The sequence below is a fragment of the Alosa alosa genome, chromosome 14 (genome assembly GCF_017589495.1).
Source record: "Alosa alosa isolate M-15738 ecotype Scorff River chromosome 14, AALO_Geno_1.1, whole genome shotgun sequence".
NCBI lineage: Eukaryota > Metazoa > Chordata > Actinopteri > Clupeiformes > Clupeidae > Alosa > Alosa alosa.
The window spans coordinates 21,479,267-21,487,397 of NC_063202.1; positions in this window are offsets into that span (position 1 = coordinate 21,479,267).

An 8,131-nucleotide genomic window follows, 5' to 3' on the forward strand; every position below is an offset into this window, starting at 1 on the left:
AATAATAATGTAATTCGGCCCTTGAGGGTATTTTTAATTGCGACAAACAACGACACTGATTAAAATAGACGATAGATCCAAGTACGGTAACAAATCTCATTTGTACTCTCCTCCACTAGTTGCTAGACATCCAGAGCTTGATTCAAGCCCAAAATCGTTGCACACAGTTTTCAGGAAATACAGTGTAGCCTTAGCCTGGGTGTTCCCATGCTGCCTTGCGCGCGATTTGATTCACGCTGCTAAGGCAGCCTGGAGACCATGGAGCAAATTTTCGCCTGAGATAGGGAACCAATCACAGAACAGGGGGGAAAGCAAGACGATGATGAGCTATGCACAGACGCATTTGATAGACATCAACCCAATAAACGGATCTGGGCATTTTTTTCAAATACGAGAAAATGAACGTTTGGTTCCCAGACCACGTCTCATTGAGAAGTGGTGGCGCTAGCCAGGCTAGTGTAGCCTATTAGCCTACACGCGAGAAACATGAAGACGTGCATTTGTTTGTAATGACGCGGAAGAGATGCAGGCCATAGTTTTGCACAAATTGAAGCAGAAATAGGCCTACACCAAATGTTGAAAAAATGTTCACGTGTGATGAAGTCTTGGGTAGGCTATGCTATTCACCTATTCTGATTCTAAAGGAGAATGCCTTTTGGAGATTATGATCGATCGTCTATTGACAGTGATAGTCACGGTGCGTCTGTGAATGGAGGTGCGTCTTTGCGTACGACGGTGTCCACTAAGCATACCATGCTTATTTCGATCCTTTGCCCAAAATAGCTCGAGGTGGCAGTGGTAGATGATAGTGTCCGTAATGGACGTGGTACAGCTCTGAAGAACTACAAAGTCACCCGCGATAGGAACTGATTTGACCAGGCTACTAGTATACCTATATTTGACCAGGCTAGTAGACCTATAATAACGGTTTGTGGAACAGGCTAGTAATAGTTTACTATTGTTACATCTTAGGCCTACTGTTTTCCTGTTAATTTGTTATTTGGGTAATATGACAAAAAGAAAGTAAACCTGCTCAAATAGTTCAACATCCAGTATTTACTGAAAGGTGCATAATTTGAGGTGCTTACCATCCAGTGGCAAATTAGATGGGCAAATTTACCCCTTCATAAACTTTTGTTTTATACTCAAAGATTTTACATTTACAGTAGGACTTTATCCCTGACCACTTTCAAGCCATGGCCTTTTGAAATTTTGATATGCCAGGTTTAAATAAGTTATGAGAGGAAAATATTTTTATTTGGTGTGAAACACACACATACCTGTTTTTATGCTTTTTTGTGTCTTTTCATAATTTGTATTTATATTTATTTTATTATTATTTTATAGCACAGGTGTCTAAAAATAGATAAAAAGACTTGCACTTTCTGTTTGCACAAAACATTGCATTTTAGGAAATAGCCATTCTTTTTTGTATTATTTTTTAACACTGACGCGGCCCTCCAATCAGATGACGTTGGCAGAAGTTGCCCCCAGCTCATTTGAGTTTGAGACCCCTGCTGTAGATTGTGCTTTGAGGACAACATACAACTTACATTCATGTTTGTAATCTCGGCAGAAACACCTCAGCAAATTACATGACAGTTAATCACACAACAGCAAAGTACATGACTGCAAAACCAATTACCCAGCGGTCAGCCCGATACATTATTTCAAAGTGCCTTGGAAGTGGAGTTGGGGATTGGCATTGATAATACCTGTGGAGTCATGTGGTGAGATGGTAAAGTGTGTGTGTGTGTGTGTGTGTGTGTGTGTGTGTGTGTGTGTGTGTGTGTGTCTGGTGTTTCAACTCCCATTTGTTTAATTTTTCATTGACTCCACTGGCCTCCCAGAGGGCAACCAACTCAGTATTGGAGCCGGCATCATGCAGCTAGGCACTGTCCACTGATCAGATTTTTTGTGCAAGGAGTGAGTGTGTGTGTGTGTGTTTGTGTGTGTGTGTGTGTGTGTGTGTGTGCCCTTGAATACATATATCCATTTGCGGACTGAAATCGGTGTGTCCTGAAATTGGATAACTTGGAAATCATCCAATAAAAAATTGAATTTGTGGGCAGCCCGGGAGGGCCAACCAGGGCCAGGCAACCTCCTAGCACTCCACCTACAGAGAGGGAGAGAGAGAGAGGAGAAACATAATGTGGGAAGAATAGTTGTGCTGAGAGGGTAAGACAGAGTAATATAGAGCCGTGTTGTTCCCTGAGCCAAGTCAGTTGAAACCCCTAATCTATATCAGGAGAGTTTTTACATCTCTCTGCTCATTAGTCTCATTTGTCAACGCTGCTTTCTTCAGCTTAAGCTAGCTTTTATGTAGTTATGATGAATACCCCCTGCAGAAGCCACCATGCCACAGCTAACTCCCCAACTCCCAAGCTCCCCTGTGCTCAGCTTAAGCATCACATGGTCCTGTCACTTTACTGGCGACTGTACAGGTGGAGCAAGATGTTAAAACACAAGATCATAGGTCACGCTTTCATACCCAGAACCCAGAGACAACTCCCCAGAATGCATTTCATCTCCTCCCATGCAAATTCATTACTATGAATTTGTGCCTTCCAGAGTTATCTATGTAGCAAACATAACTTTTAATATTTAAACAATATCGCTGCTATAATTACAGTTATATAACATAGGTAAAAATGACCTAGATGTACAGTCTCTATACTCTATACCTAAGCATCACATGGTCCTGTCGCTTCACTGGTGACTGTACAGGTGGAGCAAGATGCTAAAACACAAGATCATAGGTCACGCTTTCATACCCAGAACCCAGAGACCACACGCCAGAATGCATTTGGAAAAATCTGCAAGCCAATTTGGATAACAATGTCATACAGTTTTGGATAAATGTCTTGTTAACCATGCTCAATCATGCTTAATTAAGGCACTTAAACTGTTTTTCCAACTTTGTGTGGCCAAATCCTATGTAATGCCCAAGAGGCCTGGGTCACCAAGGCAACGACACTGTGATGGCTGGCATGAGTCCACTGGCCATCTGACCCTCTGATGTGTCTTTACCAGGGGCACTCTATCACCCCAACGCCACTCATTTTCTAGACGTCCACCATCCGTCCGTTCCAGCTCTGCCACAAGCGCCACCGCTGCGGAAGCTGGTCTGGCATGGGTCCACGTCCCACGCCCCCCCCGACACACACATACACACACACACTCACACACACCCCCACTCCAGAATCCTCTTACTCTGCAGTCCGGTGCTCCGTGGGACCTATCTTCCCCAGCGTTCCGACGGCCACGTCCCCTTACTCAGCAATTAAAATCTTCTCACGGACCTGGGGCGTGGGCGTGGGCTGGGGCCTGGAGGGAGGGGTGGGTGGCTGGACGGGGAGTACTCTTATACCTTCTTTATCTGAGATGGGTTCGGTTCCTTTGGGGGGCTTTAGTGCTGAGGCAGACACTTTTCCTACCACTCTTCCTGGAGCTGAACTTAGATCTGAACTACCTCCACTTTTTTCCTGGCAGCTGGGCCTGCACTTGACGTTATATCTATAGCCCACAGGAGATCAGAAGGGGTTTTCTGGCTCTCACTTTATGTCTGTCTCTATATCCCTATATCTCCCTCTCCCTCTCTCACACACACTTTCTCTCTTTCTTTCTCTATCTGTCTCTCCCTCTACCTCACTTCGGCCTTCTTTATATTTCCCTCCGCATGTGGAAATGTTGGTTCGATCTCTGAAAAGTGAATAAAACATAAAAAAAATACAACCATTGCTTGGTAAGGTTTGGAGAGGTATTTAATACAGGCCTTTCTTGGTGGTAAATCATTTCATTAGTGGCTGCATAGTTTGATAGATATCTGGGACTGATTATTTTATGGGACTAAAATAGCTCTCACACTATTCCCTATTTTCTGTAAAGGTGAGCACATCTGCAAAGTCGAGTGCTTTCTGCTGAGCTCTCTGATTTCGGACACCAGCCCCACTCTCTGACGTCAATGTCCTCTTACAGTCTTCCCCCATCGAATACATCAAGGCTTTCTAGCCCCTTTCAGAGCGCAAGGTTCAAGTAAGCCATGGGACAGGAAGACGTGATAAGCAGTTCTTGGCAATGACTGACAGCTAATAGAGACAATAGGTTGCTAGGCGACAGCATGTTGAGCAGGTAGGTATGTTGCCCCCGTGTAAGAGTGCAGAGGAGTAACACCCAGGAGACAGGCAGGTAGGCAGGCACATCATTTGCCTGTTCCAATTCTTCATGCTCTCTCTGGATGGAGAGACAGAGTGGCAGAGCATGTATTTACAACACAACAAAGACCACGTGTTCAGTCTCTACTGGTTTGTTCTCGTTCATCCTAGAGTCTGGTTTGGGACTTGGGAGCTATCTTACTTTTTGTTCGGGAGGGTCTACAGAGCTGATATCCACAAACACTTGTAAGATAAACCCCTTAACATGTTGATCTTCATTATAGAGTCTCCTAAATTTGGATTAATCAAATATGATCTCAAATCTAACATTTGCAAACCATGCAAGACACTTCATCAAGACACACATTCAGCTCCAGCTTACCCATGAATGTAAGGCACTTTAGTTTAACTGAGGTCTATACTTGAAAACAATTGACTCAGACTTTAGTCATTTCTACTATCTATCATGCAGAGTATTACAATTACTACAAGGATCTATGTTGAAAAACAAATTGATCATCCTTTGTAATATTGCAGCGCTTTGGATGCAATATTGCAATATTTGTGGCCTCAGTGTTCTGTGACACTGACTGTTTTTAGTCAGTTTGTGATAATGAATAGGCCTACAGTACATCTGGCCTGGCTCTGGTCATTAGGAAATTAAATGGATGTTCTTTTGCTTGGGGAGGGGGACAAAAAATAGGAAGGCAGAGAGAAAAAACCTATGCCAGCAGTCATAAAAATGACAACACCCACAAAAAGAGCACAGCAGCCAATCACTGAGTGCACACGTTTTGTTCCTTTTTTGCTCCAGTTTGAAGCTACAACAAAGACATTGTGAAGTACAAGGCTGTCAGTGAATCATCGCCACCAGAATGACAGGGATTTCTCAGAACAAGAGCACCTGCTTCTCATCTGCTCTCATGACAAGGAGACAACTGCAACTACCACCCCGGAGACATTCGATTTCACACAGCTCGTAGCTTGGGCTTAACGCACAGAGTTTTTGCAATAAATGTCTGTGTGTGGAACACTATGCTACCTTGAGAAAGTATAGATTGAAATCAGCAGTTCCATCTGAGTTTAAAATATTTCCACAAATGGATTTAGGGCATACTCCGACACGATTTAAACTACATACCACTAGTGTGCATGAGCTAATGTAACACTTTCTCCTTGCCGTGTCTATTGCTTTGTAATAGATTTTGATATTCCGCTGTAGGTGCTCCAGGCTTTGGGTTTCTCTGTAGGGTGAGAGCCGCAGCGCTAAAGATATTTAAAGCCACGTCTGAGCTATAGCCTGCAGCAGCAGCAACAGTAACCCAGATACGCTACACTGCGCAGCACCGCGTGAGGAGTGTGAGGTCGAGCCCAGCACTTAGCGCGCAAACCTGGCATGGCATCAGTGACGAGGAAGCCCTGTGGGGGCTAGTGGGGAGGGAGCATGCGAGGAGAACCAGCATGCTGATATTGTAATTCCCGTGACGGAGCGCTCCAACGCTGGCAGAGGGCACCACACCGATCCATCGCATTGTTTATTTGTAGGCCTGCTCATGTTCAGCAGAGGCTCCGTGGCTCGTGGGGTAAAGGTATTGTCAGATGCCTGGAGTCCAACATTTTTTCTCAGAAGTAAGGGAACAAAAAGAAAGCCAACAGGTGGCTATAAGAGCCGTTCTCTGTTCCAGTCTGTTTGTGGTGCTTTAACTCGTCGTTGAGTAAAGTCCATAAATACACCTGCTGAAGGTTGCCAAAGCAACATGCTCATTGTAATTGGCAACTGATGAGATGGGATAACGCAAACGCACACACACACACACACACACACACACACACACACAGGGCTCCAGTGCCATGGAAGAGCGGTGCATTTTCACACTCAGATTTGTGACAGCTGGGTGATCCCAGTCAAGCCTCTGGAGCTAATGGTCCTCTCCTAGACTATACAAATGAGCTGCTCCAGCCTTGTAAATAGACACAAGTGTGTACACACACACACACACATACAGAGATAGAGACACACACGCACCAGATTATGCATTCAGCAGCAGCAGAGCGATCCACCTGAAGGATTTTCCTCTGCATACAAAACAAACAGCAAAGGAGCAAAGGTTATTTGTGTGCTTGTGTGTGTGTGTATTGGAAGTGTCTGGTGCCTTGAAGGAGCTCAGCAATGATGATGATGAGCTGCCACCTTGACACAGAGACATGGGGCCAGCAGAGAGCGAACCTGATCACAAGCCTCCCAGCCTCTTGTATGGGAGTGATACACACACACACACACACACACACACACACACACACACATATCCAGCACTCCCAGTATAGGAATGATACACACACACACACACACACACCCAGCCTCTCATCTAAAGTATGGGAATGATACCCACACACACAAACATACACATCGAGCAGTGAAGACATTGGTGTGCTGGTAAGTGAATGCTAATTATACAACATTAAATGAGGCATCACAGCAATCATGTCATGATGCCTTATGTAAATACTAATAATATTAATACTGAGTGGCATGTGCAGGGCTCTGAAGCGTGTTTCAAGCATATTATTTTGTATAGCATCCTGATAATCTAAACATGTCAGCAATGTAAACATTTGTAATTTCTTGACCCTACAATCTATATAAAGCTAGATTCTACATCTTGATAATTAGGTCAACACATTCACATATGCTGTAAAAAAGTTATATGTTTTGTAAAGAAGACTTTGTTTTTTCATGCAACATGGTGATACGATTCCTACAATCACCCACCCCACCACCCCTCGCCATGGTGACCATGATAGATATTTACATGTGCCTCTAATGGCATAATTGTCGTTGACACACAAGGCTTTAGTTTTTCAGTGTGCATTTGCAATTTGTCACAATAATTTAATAGTCATAGTAATTTTATAAAGGAAGCAGTAATTCACAAATTGAACATATAGCAGCATTTAAGTTCATTAGCACCACATTTATCAATTAACAGCAGATCTCTAATCTTTCCAGGCTTAACATACTGTGCACGTCTGTGTGTGTATTGAGTATATTCTTTCTTGACCCTGCAGAGGTGTACATGCGACGAGACTGTTCTCTGTTCTCCTTCTGATTGAATATTGAAAGTCATTTGATTAGTGAGATGTAGTCTGGGTTAGGATTTCATATATCTCCCCGAGTAAGGAGGTACAGGACACACACACACAGAGAGAGAGAGAGAGAGAGAGAGAGAGAGAGAGAGAGAGAGAGAGAGAGAGAGAGAAAAACAATCTTTGCTCCACCACGCATCCCCTGTAGATTTCATTTCCCCTTCTCCAACGATCTTTTGTACAACCAGATGTTGTGCAATATGTTGCTAAAACAAGAGATATTTCCATTTGGGAAAATGCACACAGGTCTCTGAGCATCAGGAATAATAAAAAAAAAAAAGCTTCTTTGAAATTACAAAAGACTGTACCAAAATGCATTCATGTAAACAACTGAAGCCTATTTTTAATTGAACTATTTTAAGGGCATCTCACATCCCTTGAAACCACCTGTAAAATGGCAGAGGATTGGTATACTGTTCTGAATAGCAGCATGCTGGTCATGTCCTTGTCAAAGTAGAACAGTCAAGCCTTTTTCCACACAGCTTCAGGCAGGGCCGGAGTGGGGCCACTTTTCAGCCCGGGAGTTTCAGGCCCAAGACCGGCCCACGTTTCCCATAGTGGTGGAAATTGGATAAACTAGATGTACCGCATAGCGGTACAAAATATGACCGCCGCTCAGTCCTGTACATCCATTCCGCGAAAATAAATCACACTTCAATTTGTCTACATATTTTACTCCATCCCCCACTCTTGAAACTTTTGTGTATGCTTGTTTGGCATGCCTGAGTGTGTGTGTGCGGCTGCACAGAAAGTAGCCTACTGGTGCTGAAAAGGTGAATAGATTGTAGAATAGCCAAAGAAGATGTAGCATTGTTATAAAACCTTTAAAATCT